The 19,738-nt window shown below is 34.7% G+C and overlaps 2 protein-coding genes across 6 annotated transcripts in view; one reads left to right on the top strand and one right to left on the bottom strand.

The window, feature by feature from the left end:
- LOC145247998 (acetyl-CoA carboxylase-like) overlaps nucleotides 1–19,738 on the bottom strand; it is a 248,546-nt gene that overhangs the window by 225,981 nt on the left and 2,827 nt on the right. The window contains exon 1 of one of the 2 annotated variants that reach the window (XM_080109675.1): nucleotides 101–529. The exons of the other annotated variant lie outside the window; for it this stretch is intronic. The gene's annotated coding sequence lies outside the window, so the exon portion shown is untranslated. Of the gene's footprint in view, nucleotides 1–100; nucleotides 530–19,738 lie in introns of those variants that run through there. 2 annotated transcript variants of the gene reach the window in all.
- LOC145247999 (calcium-responsive transcription factor-like) overlaps nucleotides 18,136–19,738 on the top strand; it is an 84,950-nt gene continuing 83,347 nt past the window's right edge. For all 4 annotated transcript variants that reach the window (XM_080109683.1, XM_080109680.1, XM_080109682.1 and 1 more), the window contains exon 1: nucleotides 18,136–18,197. The gene's annotated coding sequence lies outside the window, so the exon portion shown is untranslated. The remainder of the gene's footprint in view (nucleotides 18,198–19,738) is intronic.

Raw genomic sequence — 19,738 nt, 5'->3', positions numbered from 1 at the left:
ACAAATCAAACAATCGTATATAATTTGTCTTTAAAAAGAGAATTTCGGACGTTCAAAACGTGCACAAGCTTTGTTTTGCTTTTTTTGTTGTTTTACATACCTGAGCCGAGCTGAAAAATCAGCAAGTTTTTAATCAAGACACCGCAAATAGGGAGCAAGACTCTCTTTTTAAAACGGTACAAAAAATAAATTACTGTTTTCCTTTCTCTCGGGTACCAGTCATACGAGATTCAACCCAACATGGTGCAGCTCAGTCAATCATGAAGGCAAACATTAAAATATGTGCGGAATGATGCAATGGAAACGAAATGCGACAAATATTCAAATAGCATGGAAATTATTAGACAGTTTTGTTTTGAATACTTAAAAGAAAAAAAAATAAACGAATAGTCAAGGTTACAATGTTATGTTTCCTTTTCGGCAAAGCCGGTGGAATTTAAGTTATAATTTTTATATAATTATTAAATCATACGTGTTTCGCCATGTGACTAGTCAATTAACTCAGTGTTTAAATCACACAGGGGAGTTCACTCTAACGTAACTCAAAATACTGCAGCAGCAGCAGCATCACCATCATTGCCAATAAAATAATAATTTTTTTTTAAATACTTAACATTTTGTTAACTTTAGGCTTTTTATTTTATTTATGGTGGAAGGGAGTGTTTTTATTGCCTCACCAGGGTGTGTGTGTGGGGGGGGAGGTATTAGTAACTTTTGGATGTTTATTATCAACAAGAGCTTCTTTTTTTTTCCGTGGCCTTGCACGAGAGTACTGATGCCTGATGCCAATGTATAAATCCACTGAGTCAACGACCTCTCACAAAATCCTCTAAAGCCTCACCCACCTTGTGACCTTTCGCAGAAGATCAATTTTTGGCACTCATTTCGACAGGGTAAGAACTGTTTTGATAAGACCATGCATCTTTATCAGAATGAGGTATGGTCAAGCTTGATCCTAGGAGGTGCACCCTCCCAAGCAGTCTGTGGCAGTTACAGAGAACTATTTTCTCTAGTGAATCAATGCTCCCTCTAAGTTCTCCGGCCACAGGCTGACCTATTAGCTAACAGGGCGCACTGATTCATCTCCTCCCTAAAAAGACTTGCGGGAACGTCAGTCAGTCAGGACCAGACCTTCAACTAAGCAACACCTCTTCTCTCATTCCCTGTCCACTTGACATCTTGCTCTAGCATCGACAGCCTCCACTGGAGACAACTGCTATTAGCTGGGGACGACACAGTGCTGACCGACTAATGACACCCTCAAAAAGAACTTTCTGTTCCTCCTTCTTTTTTCGCAGTCCGACCTACCAGTTCCTGCTACCAATAAACATTCTAAGTGGTTATTGTTAAAAAGAAGTTTGTTGTTCTTTTGTTCTGTGTTCTTTAAATATATTTCATTAGGGGTAAAACATTTACCTTCCTAAAAGTCCCTCTTTGTTTTGAGAAGGTGTTGGCTTTATTACCTATCACTGGTAATACTAACTTGGCTATTTATCTAACCAACCTAAATGTCCCATTAGGGAAAGAGGCTATGTCCACTCTCCTGCAGTTGTACCAAATTTTCCTTTGATGATAAGAAAATGTTATTATCTGGCAGAAAGGACATTTGTTAAAGATAGTAAATTATCCAATAAAAGAATGACAAAGAATATTCATATTAAATAACACAACTTGACAACTAGACAATGAAAATAAAGGATTGATAAAGATTGAGAGTTCAGAGTGTCCAAAAACGTTCACCGTGAAAGATGTGTGGCCTGCTTTCTGGCTTTTTTAGGGTTATTTTTAGTTGATATTAACGCCTTTGGGATTTTACCAAGAACTACGTAGATAATTAATATAAATTGTTTATAAAAGTTATATTACGGCAAAGGAAGAAAATTGAGAAGTTTGAACACTAGACAGCATGTATGCATATTGAAATGGAAATGAATGAAAGAAGGTTTACCAGTTATCAACTAGATACATCAACATGGTTTTGTAAATGAAGTATTAAGGAAACCATGATTAAATAACAAAACATTTATATAACTATTTGTAATTAAATACGTTGGTATTATGTATATTCAGTAAAGTAAGACATCTCCGCACTGCTGGTTTTCCTCTACTAAATAAATATGTTCAGAAAGAACACTAACGTTCAATAAAATTTATCCATATGAAATGGAAGAGAAAAGGAAAATTAAATGAAGAAAAAATATTTGTTCAAACTCCTGCTTTCCCACGACTAAATTCAACTGAAACTTTCCACCGTCCATTCTCTCTCTCTCTCTCTCTCTCTCTCTCTCTCTCTCTCTCTCTCTCTCTCTCTCTGCTGTTGAAACAAGAACTGCTGTTGTGCTTTCAACTCGTCATTTTAATAATGGCTTCTGTCTTCTTATACAAATCAATACCACATGTATATAACCGAGCCTTCTACAAATGAATATTTTTTTTCTTTCTCTGTCCGCCCCCTCCTTCCGCCATCCGACAGGAGAGAGGCACACTTGTTTGTGTAAGTTACTTTATTCCTTTCACCACGTAATCAATTTATTTCATTACATTTTAGACCATGTGCCCTCATAATCATTAATGATCATTTTACATTACATAATCCCATGTCCAGCTAGGCACATTGCATTCTCTCTGCAGTTTTTACATCGGCACTGGTTCATCTTCATTACTCTCTGGCTCAGCACCGACATCCTCATTATCTACCTGGACCATGTGCCTGGACCACGTGCCTTAAGTCTAAAACATGTCATTGCATTCCATCAACACTCAAGTTGTTACGGGATTGCACTCTTATAACTACCCCTCTTCCTCATCGCATTGTGCATCATGCATTAGGAGGTTTCACCTAAACCTCTTCTCCTATTTGAATTCTGGTTGGTTCTTGCTCATCAATTTCTGGGGACATATCTCTTGGGTGCCTCCATTCATAATCAGAAATTGATCTGTGTGACACTGTGTCCTCTCTCTCTGTCCGACCTTAGAGGCCATGTACCAGAATATGGCTTCTTCAGGTGATATCTTTCCTCTCTTGGATATTGCTTTCACTGTCCGATGATGTTGCTCCACTAAAGGCTGCCTTGTAATAACTTTTTATCTTCCATTTTTTTTTAGCATAGTCTGGAAGATTTCTGAGTGAAAAGCGGGGCCATTAATCATTATCACCTCCCTTACTAGACCTCGTTCAAGTATCACCTTTTCTAATTCAGCTGCAATTGCAAATGCAGATTCCACATATAACTCCCTCCATATCGCCAGTCTACTTGGTCTACATTCAATTATTGACAAGTATGCTCCTTCACGATAGTGTGTTATGTCAATAGCTAATCTTGTTCAATTCTTCAAATGTTGCACAACTTCTTTTGTCAATATCTTTGTTTGATGTATGCCACTCGATATCCATCTTTCCACCTCTCTTTCAAATTCTAAATTTTTCTCACTTTTCAGAGAATTTTTATGATACTGCACTTTATTCTGTAATACTGGAGGCTCTCCCTTCCATTTCCATCTTACTGTCCATTTCTCTCCATCGAAATTTGCTTCAAAGTCTTTATCTTCAATTTTGCAAACATTCAGCTGATGGACAGCTGCGGCACAATGTACATTTCCAAACTTTACCTCAGCTTTCTTTTTAAGCCTCATTCCTCAGCATATTAACCGAGCCTTCTACAAATTAATATTTTTTCTTTCTCTTTCCCTCCCTCCTTCCGCCATCCGACAGGAGAGAGGTACATCTGTTTGTGTAAGTCATTTTATTCCTTTCACCACATAATCAATTTATTTGATTACATTTTAGACCACACTATTATTTTACATGAATATAAAAGTCATTTTTAGTCAAGAAGTGTTCATTTAGAAACGCTTAAACCTACTTGTGTTTTATTAAAAAATGCTTAATGAATATGTTGTAGTAGCTACAAATGACAACAATAGAAGCAACAAGCTGCAGTTAGCAATATCATGAATCTGTGTTTATTTTCTAGGTTGGGCCCTGATTGGTGCAAGCATTTAACGTTATCTCTGATTTGCTAAAGCAAGTATCATTTCTCATACAAACTGATATGAGCACTGATAGTATTAAAAGGCAACACCTGCCACCTTCTTCCTCTTTTTCAGCTATGAGATGCCATTGCTAACTACTCATCCATGTTATTTGGACCAACCACAAAACTTCTCTCTTGGGACGGGACCAGAAACATGCGAGTTATTTAGCCCTCAATCAACAAGAAAACCAAAGGATTTAACAAGAAGACCAACGGATTCAACATGACTACAGCCGCACATATATGGATTTAACCATGCATCACACACATACCTACATACACACATGGACACGGCCTAACTTGAACACCTGAGTGTGTATGGACATTCCTATAACATGAACTCTTAACTGTTCTCTACATACAGGATATTTAGTCGACTTATGGATTCTATAACATTTTGTCTTCATGCATAGACTTGTTCATTTATTAACACTTTTCTCTTTCTGCGATTAAAAATTAGGATAAACCTTTTTTTGTGCAGTATGTGGAGTGCCGTGTAGATAAAAAGAAGAAAGAAATGGCTGCCTTTCTCTTTATATGCATGTAATGCTATCACATAACATATAAATCAGATGTTTTTGGTTGAATATAAAAAGCCTAATTTTTTAGACAGAATTATTATTGATTTGAATGTCAGTGGAGCAAGTTTTGATAGCGGAGCGTCGAGATTTGGAGTTGAGTTTTGACAGCAGAATGTTGAGATTCAGAATAGTGCGGTTTTGACAGCTGTATGTTAGTTAATATTTTTTAACAACGCTTTCATTGTCTTTTATTTACACCACAACAGAGATGCCCAATAAAGTTGTTTTAAATATAGAATGAGACTGTCTTCTTATTTTAAATTTTGGTAGTCTGACGAGCATGCAGCTTTCGGGCAACATTTCAGTTAATTTTTTCTACTATACTTTACCTTAATTGATTTATTTAATATTCATAGTGAATGCATATTCATGCTCAGAGATTTGAAAATCCTGAAACATGAAACATTAAAAATTTATAACATCAGTTTTAAGGTAAAAAGACATAGCAATTCATCATAATTCAAGAACCATAAACTCCCTATTCATTTACCAATGAATATAATGATCTCAAGAGGGATAATTGTATAGGGTGGAATGATAAAATTGTCGCCCTGGAAAAGACGACATGATTCCATTTCCGTTTGATGTAAAGCAGTTTTCTTTTTTTGTTGCAAACCATCTTCTAGTTGACAAGTTGTGTCCAAATCCCAATACCGATAGGAGCCTTTTATTATGTTTGAAAGTGGCACAATGTTCAATGAGGGAGATCAGAGATGTGCTGCTGTTCAACTCATGCTCTCTACCAATCCAAGTTATGACAACAGGACCATTGCCAGCACCCTCAAAATGCATCGCTGGATTGCTATGAATAACAGGGTCGTGCCCAGGGTGATGAAAACAAAGTTTCTGGCCATGGCTATGGTCTTTACTGCGGTTTCAAGTGAGGGCTACATCATGACACCTAACATCTTCGAAGTTGGTTTGAAAGTCAACACCAAAGTGTACCTAGATGTATTGAAGAATATGATGATCCTCTGGTGCAATCGGGTGACCGCTGGCAGACCCTGAGTGTGGCAGCAGGACTGGACGCCAGCTCACAAATCCAAAGAGACCCAGGCTTGGCTTCAGAAAGAGTTCTACAACTCTGTGCTCTTCTTTCACTGGTCCCCCTCCTACCCCCACCTGAACCTGTTGGACTACTTTGTTTGGCTATACGTCGAGAACATCAACATGACCTCTCACAACATCACAGCCATCTGCTGAGTATTCGCTGAGCTCCCATCGACACTTGTGGAAAAGGCATGCTCCCAGTTTCAGACCCGTATCGAGGTGGTGATTGAGGCTGAAGGCGGCTACATTGAACAAATGTAAGCTCTACTATATAATCAAGTTACCTGAATTGATTTTTTTCAATAAAAGTTTTCTTTAGGGCGACAAATTTATCATTCAACCCTATATGCACCCACTTCTATAAAAATAAAGAAAACGGCTCACTTTTATTAGAGTAGACTTTTCAAAATTGGTATGAATGTTCTTGTTCATAGTAATTAGGAGCTCTTTTCATTCCCAGTAAAGCCTTCTATGTAATAAAATCTGACTTGTCTTCTGGATGTGTCCAACAAACGGGCAGCAGACACCTAGTTTCAACTTCAATTGGCTAAAAATGAAACGGTTAGATAGAGAAATGTACTTATCAGTTTATTTTTTTTCTTTTTTGTTATTTTTTTGTTTTCAACCTTTTTCAAGTTATTTACTTCAAAATGAATTGGATCTTTTGAAAAGAATTATTTTTAAAACAATTCTTTAAAAACGTTATTTTTTGAAAAACATTCTTTGATAAAAACATTATTCTTTAATAAAAATAGTATTCTTTAAACTCTTTGTTTACATTGTATCATCCTTTTTCCATTTATTTAATGCTACATCAAGTCAAATTTATGCCTTTAGATCTTTAGAACTTTATATAGATCAATTGCTTTTAAATAGTTCATTATTGTCTCTACTTTATTTCATTTTCTCTTGTTTAAGTGAACCAAGCCATGCTTGACACTTGTGTGGAATATTCTTTGTCTTCTCATGATAAGCTGAGTGACTTAATTCTGGATAAGCATGTGATCTGGGTTGCCATCTTGTTATCTTCTATGGCATAGTCTTTGGCCTTGATAGAGGTCATTTTGGGCATCTTTGTGTATAGCTAAGAATCACAGTGCGAGGATATTCAGAAAGCTTAAGATTATTGCACTCTATAATAAAGACCAATATGTATTTATTTGGATATGTTTATATAGAAAAACATATCAATCAGCATGGAAAGAAGAAAACAAAAAAAAAGAAAATGTCTCATTATAGAAACAGAGTGAAGGATTTCTTTCTGAATTTATTTGAAACTGCAGGGGAGATGAACTGCTTACTATTTGCTTTCTCCCTTCCTCTAGATGCATGTCAGTTTTTGTTACTCACTAACTTTTATGTGATGTGGCAGACAAATAAGTATGCATTAGTTTTTATTATGGAGTGGTGGGGGGGGGGTATTTATTTTCTTTATAATTTTCAATTTGCCAAATACTAAAGGAACAAAAATTCAGTTTTTTGTATTATTTGAACAACTGCTCTCATGTTGAGTGTTCTTCTCAAAACGTTTCAGCTGAATGTAACCTCCCACTTTGTGTAGTTGTATCTTGTTGAACTCAGAAATTTTTCTGTCAAACTTGAAAATTTGTAGGCAATTTTGAATGGAACCTGTACAGTAGCGGATAAAGTACTAAGTAAAATTTAGATGTAAGTGACATTTTGCTAGGAATTGAAGAGTATTCCGAATAATCAAAATTTATCTATCTATATATCTATAAAAGTGAAAGTGTGTGTGTGTGTGTGTGTGTGTGTGTGTGTGTGTGTGTGTGTGTGTGTGTGTGTGTGCGTGCGCGCGCGTGCATGCGCACTTCCCTAGCAAATAACTTGAAATTTAACATAAGGAGTATTGAGATTTGAGAAAATCTTTTTAATTGGTTTTTGGCCATAAATTTGGCTGTCAAGGTTTTTGGCCATAAATTTGGCTGTCAAAGTTAAAAGATTTGACCTTTGAAACTCCTCCACCAATTTTAGGTCTAAACAATTGACATTTTAGGTGTAGGTTACTTGGACATGGATCAAACTTTTTAGTTTGATTTGAGTCCAAAACAAATGTTAAGGGCTCAAAACTGAGGTCAAAGTTTTTTAAAAATTCACCTCTGCAGTCTCTACCAAATTACTCAGACAATTTTTGGTCTAAACATTTGAAATTTTACATAAAGTGTATTCAGCCATAGGGCAAGCTTTTTAATCAGTTTTTGGCCGAAAATTTGGCTGCCAAGAGGAAAAGTTTAAAAGATTTTAAATTTGCAGTCTCTAGCAAACTATTAAGCCAATTTTGGGTCTAAATATTTGAAATTTTATGTAAAGGGTATTAAGACATGCAGAAAGCTTTTTAATCAGTTTTTGGGCAAAAGTTTGGCTGCTAAGAGGTCAAATTTGAAAGAGTTGACCTTTGCAGACTCTACCAAACTCCTCCGCCAATTTTGGCCCTAAACACTTGAAATTTTAGATGTATGTTACTTGGACATGAGTCAAACATTTTAACTTGATTTGAGCCAAAAACAATAAGTGTTAAGGGGTTAAAGTTGGGGTCAAAGTTTTTAAAAATTTGACCTTTGCGGTCCTTAACAACTTTTCACTATGGTAGTTTAAGAAGCCTATTATATAGAAAGGCATTACCGTACACACGCACATTTTTTAATATATACATTTGCACATAAAATTATGAACAGTACATAAACAATAAGTGTTAAGGGGTCATAATTGGGGTCAAAGTTAAAAAGATTTAAACTCTGCAGTCTCTACCAAATTACTCAGACAATTTTTGGTCTAAACATTTGAAAATTTACATAAAGTATATTTAGAAATAGGGCAAGCTTTTTAATCGTTTTTTTGTTAAAAATTTGTCTGTGAAGGGGTCAAAGTTTAAAAGATTTTTCCTTTGCAGTCTCTAGCAAACTATTAAGCCAATTTTGGGTCTAAACATTTGAAATTTTACATAAAGTTGGTTGGTTGGTTGGTTGGTTAGTTGTTTTTGTTTTACGGCATATCAACCCTTTTCAGGTTATTTAATGCCGAATCCAAAGATTTTGAAGAAAAATTTTTTAATAGAATATTTGTTGTTTTCAAGTCGGTTTCTATTTAACCCATAGTTGGGACCCTAGCAGGTACTACGACTCTGGGTCAGAGTGAACTTGGGAGCAATGGCAATTACAGGGTGGCTCCACACTTACCAAAGCCCGCAAGCTGGGGCCTCACCACTGGATATAGTTTAAGGTCATATCCAGGATCTTTACATAAAGTGTATTTAGACATGCAAGTACGTCCAAGGATGGAATACTGTTGCCATATCTGGGCAGGAGCTACTAAAAACAGTCTATCCTGCCTTGACAGAGTACAAAATAGACTCCGTGGCTTAGTGGGGGATGCCCTTTTCTCTACCCTGCAACCTCTTTCCCACAGAAGAGACGTTGCGAGCCTATCTTTGTTTTATCGTTATTTCCATGGCAGGTGCTCGTCTGAACTCCAATCTCTGGTCTCCCCTCGCCAATCTTTTACGAAAAACACCGTCTAGCTGAATCCACTGTCAAAAATTTCCCCCACTCTATATCTGTGCCTAAATCAAAACGCGGATTCCATGAACAAAGCTTCTTTCTTAGAACTGCACACCTGTGGAACTCTGTTCCGTCTACCTGCTTCCCACTGGACTACAACTTGGATGTGTTCAAGTCCAACGTTAACAAATTCCTAATGAACCGCCCCCCTTAAGTAAACACTTCATCAAATCTCCACACTAACGTAATGTACTTGCAATAACCCTTATCCCTGAGTGGCTTCCGGGCCTTGATAAGTGGTGATCACTGTGTAAAAAAAAAAAAAAAAAAATGCAACAAGCTTTTTAATCAGTTTTGGGGCGAAAATTTGGCTGCCAAGAGTTCAAATTTGAAAGAGTTGACATTTGCAGACTCTACCAAACTCCTCCGACAATTTTGGGTCTAAACATCTGAAATTTTAGATGTAAGTTATCTGGACATGAGTCAAACATTTTAATATATATATATATATATATATATATATATATATATATATATATATATATATATATATATATATATATACATATGCTCATAAAATTATGAACAGTACATAGGGCCCGAGCAAAGCCAGGCTGAATTGCTAGTGATCAAAAGTATCAATTCTCATCTAAAAACTTCAAAAACATAACTTCAGTTTTTTTTTTTTTTTGCATTTTATATATACTGATACATAACATGACATGAAGCATCATTATTCTTATAAACAGTTACATTTGGATATGAGAAAGATCGCACACCTGTGCGAAGTAATACAAAAGAAAACGGAGACAGTTTTTATGAACACAAATAATTATAATAATAATATTAACAGTTAGTTATAATTGTAGTATTAGTAATAATAATAATAGTAGTAGTAATAATAATAGTAATAATAATATAGTAGTAGTAATAGTAGCGTTAGTAATAGTAAAAAATGTAGTAGTAATATAATATATATATTATAAAATATATAATATATTATATAATATAATGTATATATATATATTATATAATAATAATATATAGTAGTAGTAATAAAAAAAATATTAGAAGTAGTAATGAATATAATAGTCGTAGTACTAATATAGCAGTAGTAGTAGTAGTAGTTATGATAATAAATATAATAGTAGTAGTAATAATAATAAATATAATAGTCGGAGTAATACTAATAAATGTAATAGTCGTAGTACTAATATAGCAGTAGTAGTAGTAGTAGTAGTAGTAGTTATGATAATAAATATAATAATAGTAGTAATAATAATAAATATAATAGTCGTAGTACTAATATAGCAGTAGTAGTAGTAGTAGTAGTAGTAGTTATGATAATAAATATAATAATAGTAGTAGTAATAATAAATATAATAGTAATACTAATAAATGTAATAGTAGCAGTAATAAATATAATAACAGTAGTAGTAATACTTATATAGTAACATTAATAATAGTAGTAGTAATAATAAATGTAGTAGTAGTACAGTGGACACTACTTGCTACCGACAATGAACAATCACTGATAATGACTTGTATGAAAACTGATAGTGAGTAAATAATAATTTATTCATGAACATATACAACAGCTGTTTCTTTGTGATTAGCTGCATTGTATTAGGTAGAAAGTTAGTGCTAGGAAGTGTGAATACCTAATTAGGAAATTGTTAGTGGACGTCCTCTACCCTAAAAAAGTTTAATATCAATCTTTACACTTCATGCTATACGTCAGTCCTTGATAAAGCATGTTGAAGGTTCAAGATTCCATCATTAGCCCAGGCAATATTGAAAGCTGAAAGTTTTAACGTTTTGCTACAAGTCAAGATGATTAATAATATTCTGTTCATGTATATGACTTGTATAAAAGGGCAATTGCTCTTGACATATTAAAAGCCTTTGATAGGGTATGGCATAAAGGTTTACTTCACAAGATCTCTAGCTATGGTATAGCTGGAAATGTTTTCTCAATTATCAAATTATTTCTATCTGATATGTTCATAAGAGTAATAGTCGATGGGCAGAAATCAGAAGCTCACAATATTAATGCTGGAGTCCCTCAGGGTTCCATCCTAGGCCCAACTCTCTTCCTGATTTACATTAATGATCTTCCAAATCACATTCTTACATCATTCGTAGACATTTACGCTGATGATACTACCATCTATGGTAGTACATCTAAGACCAAGTTCTCTCTGATTCACTCTCCTCTGATCTTGAGCACATGGTACAATGAGGAAAGGAGTGGCTGGTTACTTTTAATGCATCTAAAACCAAGCTTCTATCTTTACATCATCAACGCTCTGATCCCCATCTGGTATCAATTGAAATGGATGGCTCTCATCTTGGAGAGGCCTCATGTTTTAATAAGCTTCTGGGCTTGACCTTTACTCCGGATCTGAAATGGAACATGTACATCAAATCTGTTGCCAAAGCTGCTGGAAAAATGATGGGATCCTTCTATCGATCCGGTAGATATTTCACTGCTGATGCAATTTTCTATCTATATAAGAGCCAAGTTTGTTCAAGGATGGAGTACTGTTGCTATATCTGGGCAGGAGCTGCTAGAAAGGACTTATCCTGCCTTGATAGTGTTCAAAATAGACTTTGTAGCCTCATAGGAGATGTCCTTATTTCTTCCCTGCAACCTGTATCCCACAGAACAGATGTAGCGAGTTTGTCTTTGCTTTATCGTTATTTTCATGGCAAGTGCTCGGCTGAGCTCCAATCTATGCCCCCCTCGCCAGACTTTCGCAAGAAACACCCGTCTAGTAGAAAATACTATCACTAATTTCCCCCACTCTTTATCTGTGCCTAAACCTAAATGTAGATTCCATGAACAAAGCTTCTTTTTAGAACTGCACGCCTGTGGAATTATCTTTCATTTTCCTGCTTTCCAGCTGACTACAATATGGTTATCTTCAAGTCTAACGTAAACAAGTTCTTGATAAGCCGTTCCCCTTAAGTTAACAAATTTACTGAATTTCCATTACTGACAATTACTATATTGGGCAATTGACTACTGTAAACTCTTTAACCCTTATCCTCGAGTGGCCCCTGCATCTTGATACGTGGTGATGCCTATGTAAAAAAAAAAAAAAAAAAAACTACTACCAGAAGACATAACTTAGAGACTTGATAGGATCGAGAAAGTATGCTATGAAGAAAACCTTCATCCTTTTTGAAGAAAGAGGATAAGATCTTGTTTTGAATTTCGTATGTGGATGGAACAAGACTTCAGACTCTTATATTAGGAGAGTGCATTCTGCACAGAACATGTTGATCACAATAAATTCCAATAGCATTTCTCAGATAATTCTGCAGACAACAAAGTTTAAAAAAAAAACGATTGATATTGTTTTTCCAGTCTTTAAAAATAGTTGCTTAGAAATTAATGCAAGTTAGAAATCAATTTTTTTTTCTGCTGACATTACTCACCATTGCTTAATAACGAATATTGTTAGCATAAACAGATTTGAGATTTTAAAAAAGTTCGAAAATTGACCTAGTTTACTTATCCTAGTGCCCACTCCATGATACCTAATTTGGACAAATCATTATTTTCATGGCTGGTGCTACACTGAGCTTCAATCCATGGTCACCCTCACCCCCACAGCAAAACGTTCACAACATATACTCGTCTAACTACAACAACTGTCAATAATTTCTCTTACTCTCTATCAGTGCCTAAAACTATACAAACATTCCATGAACAATGTTTTTTTCTTGAATAATCAAACCCTACCCAAGTTCTGGCATTATTGATCATCAAAATATTGTCTCACAGTCTAGCCAACACTCATTAATCATTATCCTCAAGTGGTCTTTTGGTTTTAATAAGTGGTGAGCGTCTAATAAAAAAAATCTAATTGCCTTAAAAACGCCTCCTGTTAAGAAGTTCAGTGTGAATGAAGCCTTATTTTATAATAACAGAATGGTGCTATTCTTAAATACCGTTTATAAGAAAAGATGTGTTGGTGTATAGAGAGGAGAAGAGAGAGAGAGAGAGAGAGAGAGAGAGAGAGAGAGAGAGAGAGAGAGTGACGTGTGTGTCTATTAATATGACAAGGGCGCATGAGAAAATTTATGTTTTCCTTTGGTTTAGGGGTACAAACTTACCATAAAAGTTGATTTCGTCTAAATTTTAATTCAAGCAGTAATCAACTCTTATTAGTCAGTCTCCCAAATTACTTCTAATGTGTTAATGATAGATTAAAACGATTAAATTGTTTTTTATGATTTTGTAATTCAAAAGTAATGTTGGGCGGGATTCATTGGTGGCACATTTTAATATTAATTGTAAATGTAAAAAAATAAATAGATGAGAAACAAAGTGATGTATAGGTGATCAATACACACACACACACACACACACACACACACACACACACACACACACACACACACACACACACACACACAGAAACGTGAAGTAATCACAAAATTTATTTATTTGGACTCTTCAGACTACTGTTCTTATCTTGGATGTTATTCTTGCAACGTTTTGGTTGATGTCATTTCTAACATTCTACAGGTACATCTTGTCGAACTTGGGAAGCTTTCTGTCAAACTCAGAATCTATACAGAATTTTGAATTAGACCGTTTATTTAATCCTCAGGGATAGCCTGCTCTGGTTCCATCAACCACGACAGTAGTAATAAATAATCCAGAAATTAAGTAACAAATTATCAATCTTCATCCCAAAAATTCTGAAACATTATCACAAAATGCTATTGATATAGAAAAGCTATAGAAAAAAAAAAAATACTCAATAAATAATCAAATACTGCAAGGGAGATAAGTCATATTTTAAGCTGCAAAGATTTATTTCCCTTACATTTTATCATTTTAAAGTTAGTTATCGTCATTGCAATAATGTCTAATCTGATTTTGTTGTTGTTGTTGTTGTTGTTGTTGTTGTTGTTGAACAAACTTAAACCAATTATATTTGCATATTGCAGAATTTTGCTAAACAAAATGATTAGGCAAGATTAAATATCGATGTATCAAATGTGATGCTATTTGGGTTTAAATCCTAAAATCCGAAACAAGAACTTTATGTTAGCAGAAGAAAAAGAAGATAGTAGCCTCCTTCTCAGCTTGAAAATCACTTTGGTTCGAAGCTTATACACCGGCCTTAAAGAGTGTGAGTGATTAGAAATCGATGTCCTGTGCTAGACAAATGAGCATAATAAGTTACCCCTTTTCTTTCTTTGTTCGCTCAGCTTACACTTTCTTCTCCTTTCCTTTTTCACTACTAGATAAATGAATTAAAAAAAAAAAATGGAGGGCATTATTTCCTGTATCTAGCAGAATGAAAAAAATATATATGCCTCAAATAAATGATACCAAAGGCAAGATAAGTTACTCTTCTACCTGGATATGTGTATTCGTGTTTTAGCATATGTTAAAGTGTGTCAGAATTTTGGGGTAATTATCAAAATTCGTCTTTGTAGGATAACATATACAAAAAAGGGGAAGAAAAAGAAAAATAGCTATGTAACAACATAAAAAAAGGAAAGAGTAAATACAAGACCCTGAATTAAGGTTTAAAAAGTCCAAAGTTTATTTGGGAAAAGTGAGTGGCGGATTGCTTTTGCTTCCCAAAAGCAATGATAAAAATTACCACATTAACAAAATCAAGAAAAAATAATATAAAAGCAAACATTCAAATTACCATTAAAAGAAATAATACAAAATGAATACAATTTTACAATGGAGTCTCGAAATTAGACTTCCCAAAAAAAGGGGGGAGGGACGTTCTCATTTCCCTTAAAGATAAAAGAAAGGCTTACTTGAAAAAAGATCTGAAAGTGAAAAAAAAAAAAAAACGCAAAAAAAAAAAAGAGTTATTGAAGTTCTTTTAGCTTTTTTTTTTTAGGGGTTCTGCAAGGAAAAAAAAAACATGCAAAGCAGAGTTTGCAAAGATTCTTTGAAGTTTTTTTTTCTTCTCTGTCTTTTTTTCAAAACAAACGAAACCTTCAAAAGGTTTAAAAGTTGAACTCTCTCTCTCTTGACCCAAGAATAGAGTCCAAATTGAAATTCCTTTTCTCTGAAAAGGATTGTAAGCTTCTTCTTTCTTGAATTAAAATTACTTTTCTTTGAAAAGGTTGTCAGGCTTCTTCATCCATAAACCTTCCTTCAAAAGGGGGATGAAGAAATAAAATCAATGTTGACGAGTCTCTCTGTCAACGGCTAGGAAAAGGGAGAAATAAAAATTTTGACAGGCTCTGTCCATCCTTTTTCCTTTTCAATGAATGGTGTATTTCGGAACACTAATTTCAAACCACTCCAATAAAGACTCTCTATCCTTAATAAAGTGGTTGAGTGAATTTATGTCATATGGTCTCCACACAATGGAATCCCGGAAAAGTTTTACTCTCAAGATATCTTAACTGGAATTAATTTGAAAGAAGCGCAAAAAAGGGATTTCTGGGACTGTTTCACAGAAGCCAATCACCATCAAGCAGGGGAACAAGGAAGGCAATGATGATGGAGACATCTAAGAAAAGGAAAGACACTAAATAAAGAGAGAGTGAAAGAGAGAGAGAAATGTCCACGAGGACTTACATGACAAAAAAGAGGGAGCGAAAGAGTGATAAACGCACGCACAACTGCCCACAGAAAGGCTCTTCAGTTCATACGACTGCTGGATGAAACGGGGCCAAGAGAGAAGGGAGGGGGCAACATGAAAGCCACAGGCTAACCAAGACTGCTGACTTCCCACCTCCCTTTGCACTGCTGGAGATAAAAAAAAATAAAATTCTGACAAGTGTTTTTTAGGTAAAAACAAAACTAGCGCATACTTTAAGTTAGAACAAAAAAAAAATAAAATAAAATAAATGGCCACTCATAAGCCCAACAAAAGGAGCCTTCATAATTGATCAAAAATCGAAAAATCAAACAAATTATACTGGTAGAAACACATCTAATAAATGTTAACAATCGTGTGAAAATGTAATGTTCAACTGAACTGTATATTTTTGCTACCAGTATTTTGTTTATTTTTAATTTTTGAGCAATTATCAAGGCTCCTCATGCAGAGCTATGCAGCGTTTATGGGTGCCTATTTTTTGTTTTCATTCTAACTTAGACCAACTTCAGTGTTAGCAGTGTTCTGCTAGCCCGTTTGACCGCAGGTGGTATTGGGAAGTCATGACATGATTAATTTAGAAAGTCTCACAGAACTTGAAATGTGTAGATATAAATTGAATCCTGTTGTCACTTACTAAGCTGTCAACAACTCTAAACCAGGTAAATAATTCATAGAGGAAAGTAATAACTACCACTATAGGAAGGTGGGGATCTCTTACATCTGAGCACTTCTGGCCATTTTGTTTAGTTGTCTACCACAATTAGATAATACAAATCCTCTAGTGGTCCTGTGAAATTTATATGAATTCTAGACCAGGGTTGATCTGTTTTGGGTCATAGCTTAAAAATGATTGGGGATGTCTTTACGATTGAGCCTTGTGGAAAAGGCATGCTCCCAGTTCCACATATGTATCCAAGCGGTGATTGAGGCTGAAGGTGGCTACATGTCAGCTTTACTACATAATCAAGTTACCTGAATTGATTTTTTCAATAAAAGTTTTAAAATAAAGTTGTAGTGTTGTTTTCTTTAAGGGGGACAATTTTATTGTTCCACCCTGTATTTCCTTGTTCGATGGATTATTTTACTGTCCCAAATTTTTTTCTTTCAAAATATGCTTATTTTTGATTAGTCAATACTAGCTATCCCCTTAGATAATTTAATTTCTAGATAATTTAATTTCTCATTGGCCTAAAAAAAAAAAAATCTTTACTCTTATTTTTTTCTCTCAGTCCCCCTCTAAGTTTATTTATTGTTTTATTTCTCATTTATATAATGATTAATAACATATACAATTAAAAATAATCAGATCACAATAATGTCTGGAGGTGTATGAGGAATGCATGAGAAAAAGATTGGGAATCAAGGTTCTGTGTTCTTGTTTTGTGCCAATTTTATCTGTGTCACTATTAGTCAGGCTCCCAGCCCGGTGTTAAAATTTAAACCATATTTTACAAATTATTTTGTTAACAAAATATACGTCTACAAAAGTAATTAATCTAAAAACCAATCCTATACAAAACTTATGTATGATGTCCACATAAATGACCCAATAACAGTTGATACGCCGTAAATCCAATACACAAGAGAAACATGTAGACATCCCATCTTTCACATTCCTCAGCCTAACATTCATAGACAACATGAATTGGAATAAATACCTTGAGGGCATTGCCAAGACTGCTGCAAAGAAAGTGAGCTCTTTCTACCGTGCGAGAAAATTACTCACTCCAGTAAGCATCCTATATCTTTACAAAGCCACAGTTCGCCCATGCATGGAGTATTGTTGCTAGGTTGGTGCATCTACCACTAGTCTCTCACTCTTAAACAGGATCCAAAAAGAGTTTCAAATCTAATGAGTCCCGCTTTATCGGCTAAGCTTATCCAATCGCTGCAATGTCACATCCCTATGCCTGCTTTATAAATACTTTAATGGAATGTGCTCTGATGAACTTGTAGTACTAGTGCCCCCTCAACGTATATACTCCGGACTAATATGAGAAGCATCAAAATCCCACCCCTTTACTATTGAGGTCCTTAGATGCTGGAAAGCCTTCTACTCTAAGAGTTTCTTCTCTCGGACTACTAGACTTTGGAATTCCCTACCTCCTTGACTGTACTAAACTGTAGAAGTTTAAATGTACTGTGATTAGACATCTCGCTGTTCAACTCCTCATAGTCCCCTGTTAGACACGATCCCAAAGAGTAGACCTAACGTTCAAATTGGTGACCTTTTTTGTTTGAAGTGAAAATGAGTAAAAAAATAAAAGAAAAAAAAAAGAAAGAAAGAAGGCGGCAAAAATTAAGGAGCGCCATCTAACGTTAAATTAAAAACAAAATGTGCGCAATTAATGGGAGATAACTCTCGCCTCTCTTTGATCGCCATCTTGAAGACGAGGTTGTTGGTTCCACTTCGAGGTTTGTGACTCGTTTTCATTTTAAGCTTTGTTATTTGAAGCTTTCAGCTCCGGACAAAAATCTTAGCCTCCATTTTCCGTCATTTCGTAGACCCTTTCATTATTTTTTTTCTTCTCTTAAATTTATTATTTTTAAACGACAGCTTTGTGTTTCTTTCTGGACGAATTTAACCAAATCTTCCATTTAGAAATATCTGAGAATAGCGCGACTACTACAAACGGAGTTTATTGTGCTGGCTTGCTTTTAAGAAAAGCAATACTATTTTATTTATTTATTTATTTTTTTTCATTTTAATCAATTTAATTTTTAACAACAACAACAAAAAATAATAAGGAAAATCAGAAAATATTTTTAAAAAATTCATTCACTGCTGAATTATTTTTTCTTTATGTTTAGCTAGATTTTTAAAATTTGCCTTTTGTTTCAATTTTATTTTTATTAAATAATTTTAATTTTTATAAAATAATTTTCGAATTAATTAAAATTAAAAACTCTTGTAAATGTTTCGTAAAAAGATACGAGATTTTTTATTTACTTTCTTAGGATTTTATCGAATTTGTATTAATTATTCGTAAAAAGCTAAAAACCTGCTTGTGCGGAAAACGAAATATTTAATTGTAAAAGCATATTTTTTTAAATTATTATTTGAGAATTGAAATATATTTTTCACAAAATAATATGCATGATTAAAAATGAGCAAATAATTTTTTTTTTTATTTTAACCGGTCTGTAAGGATACATGACACTACTTGTTGGAACATTATTGAAACATGGCCAACAACTTCTGACTTAAGTTTTACTATGGAAAAAAAAAAAAAATGTCAACGTGTACTCTAAAACAATGTATCTATTTATTTGGTTCCCGACGAGGGTAATAGTTAGGGGAGTCATTATTTCTATATTAAATGAGGTCTATGTCGCAATGAATAAGAGAAGATCCGCTGAACAGTGAGAGTGTTATGTCGCATTATTTTTTTTTTTTATTTATTTATTTCAGGGATAAGGGTTATTGTAAGTACAGTACGTTAGTGTGGATATTTAAAGTGTCTACTTAAGGGGGCGGTTCATCAGGAATTTGTTTACGTTGGACTTGAAGACATCCAAGTTGTAGTCAGGAGGGAAGCAGGCAGACGGAACAGAGTTCCACAGGCGTGCAGTTAGTTCTAAGAAAGAAGCTTTGTTCATGGAATCTACGTTTTGATTTAGGCATAGATAAAGAGTGGGGAAAGTTTTTGACAGTGGATTCAGCTAGACGGGTGTTTTTCGTAAAAGATTGGCGAGGGGGGACCAGAGATTGGAGTTCAGACGAGCACCTGCCATGGAAATAACGATAAAACAAAGATAGGCTTGCAACGTCTCTTCTGTGGGAGAGAGGTTGCAGGGAAGAGAAAAGAGTATCCCCCACTAAACCACGAAGTCTATTTTGTACTCTGTCAAGGCAGGATAGGCTGTTTTTAGCGGCTCCTGCCCAGATATGGCAGTAGTATTCTATCCTTGGACGTACTTGACTTTTATATAGATAGAGAATTGCATCAGTCCTT

Source organism: Euprymna scolopes, chromosome 26, assembly GCF_053919585.1.
Source record: "Euprymna scolopes isolate OS-2025 chromosome 26, ASM5391958v1, whole genome shotgun sequence".
NCBI classification, from domain to species: Eukaryota; Metazoa; Mollusca; class Cephalopoda; order Sepiida; family Sepiolidae; genus Euprymna; species Euprymna scolopes.
Note: the sequence above shows the minus strand (reverse complement) of the source record. Positions and strands in the feature narration are given on the sequence as shown.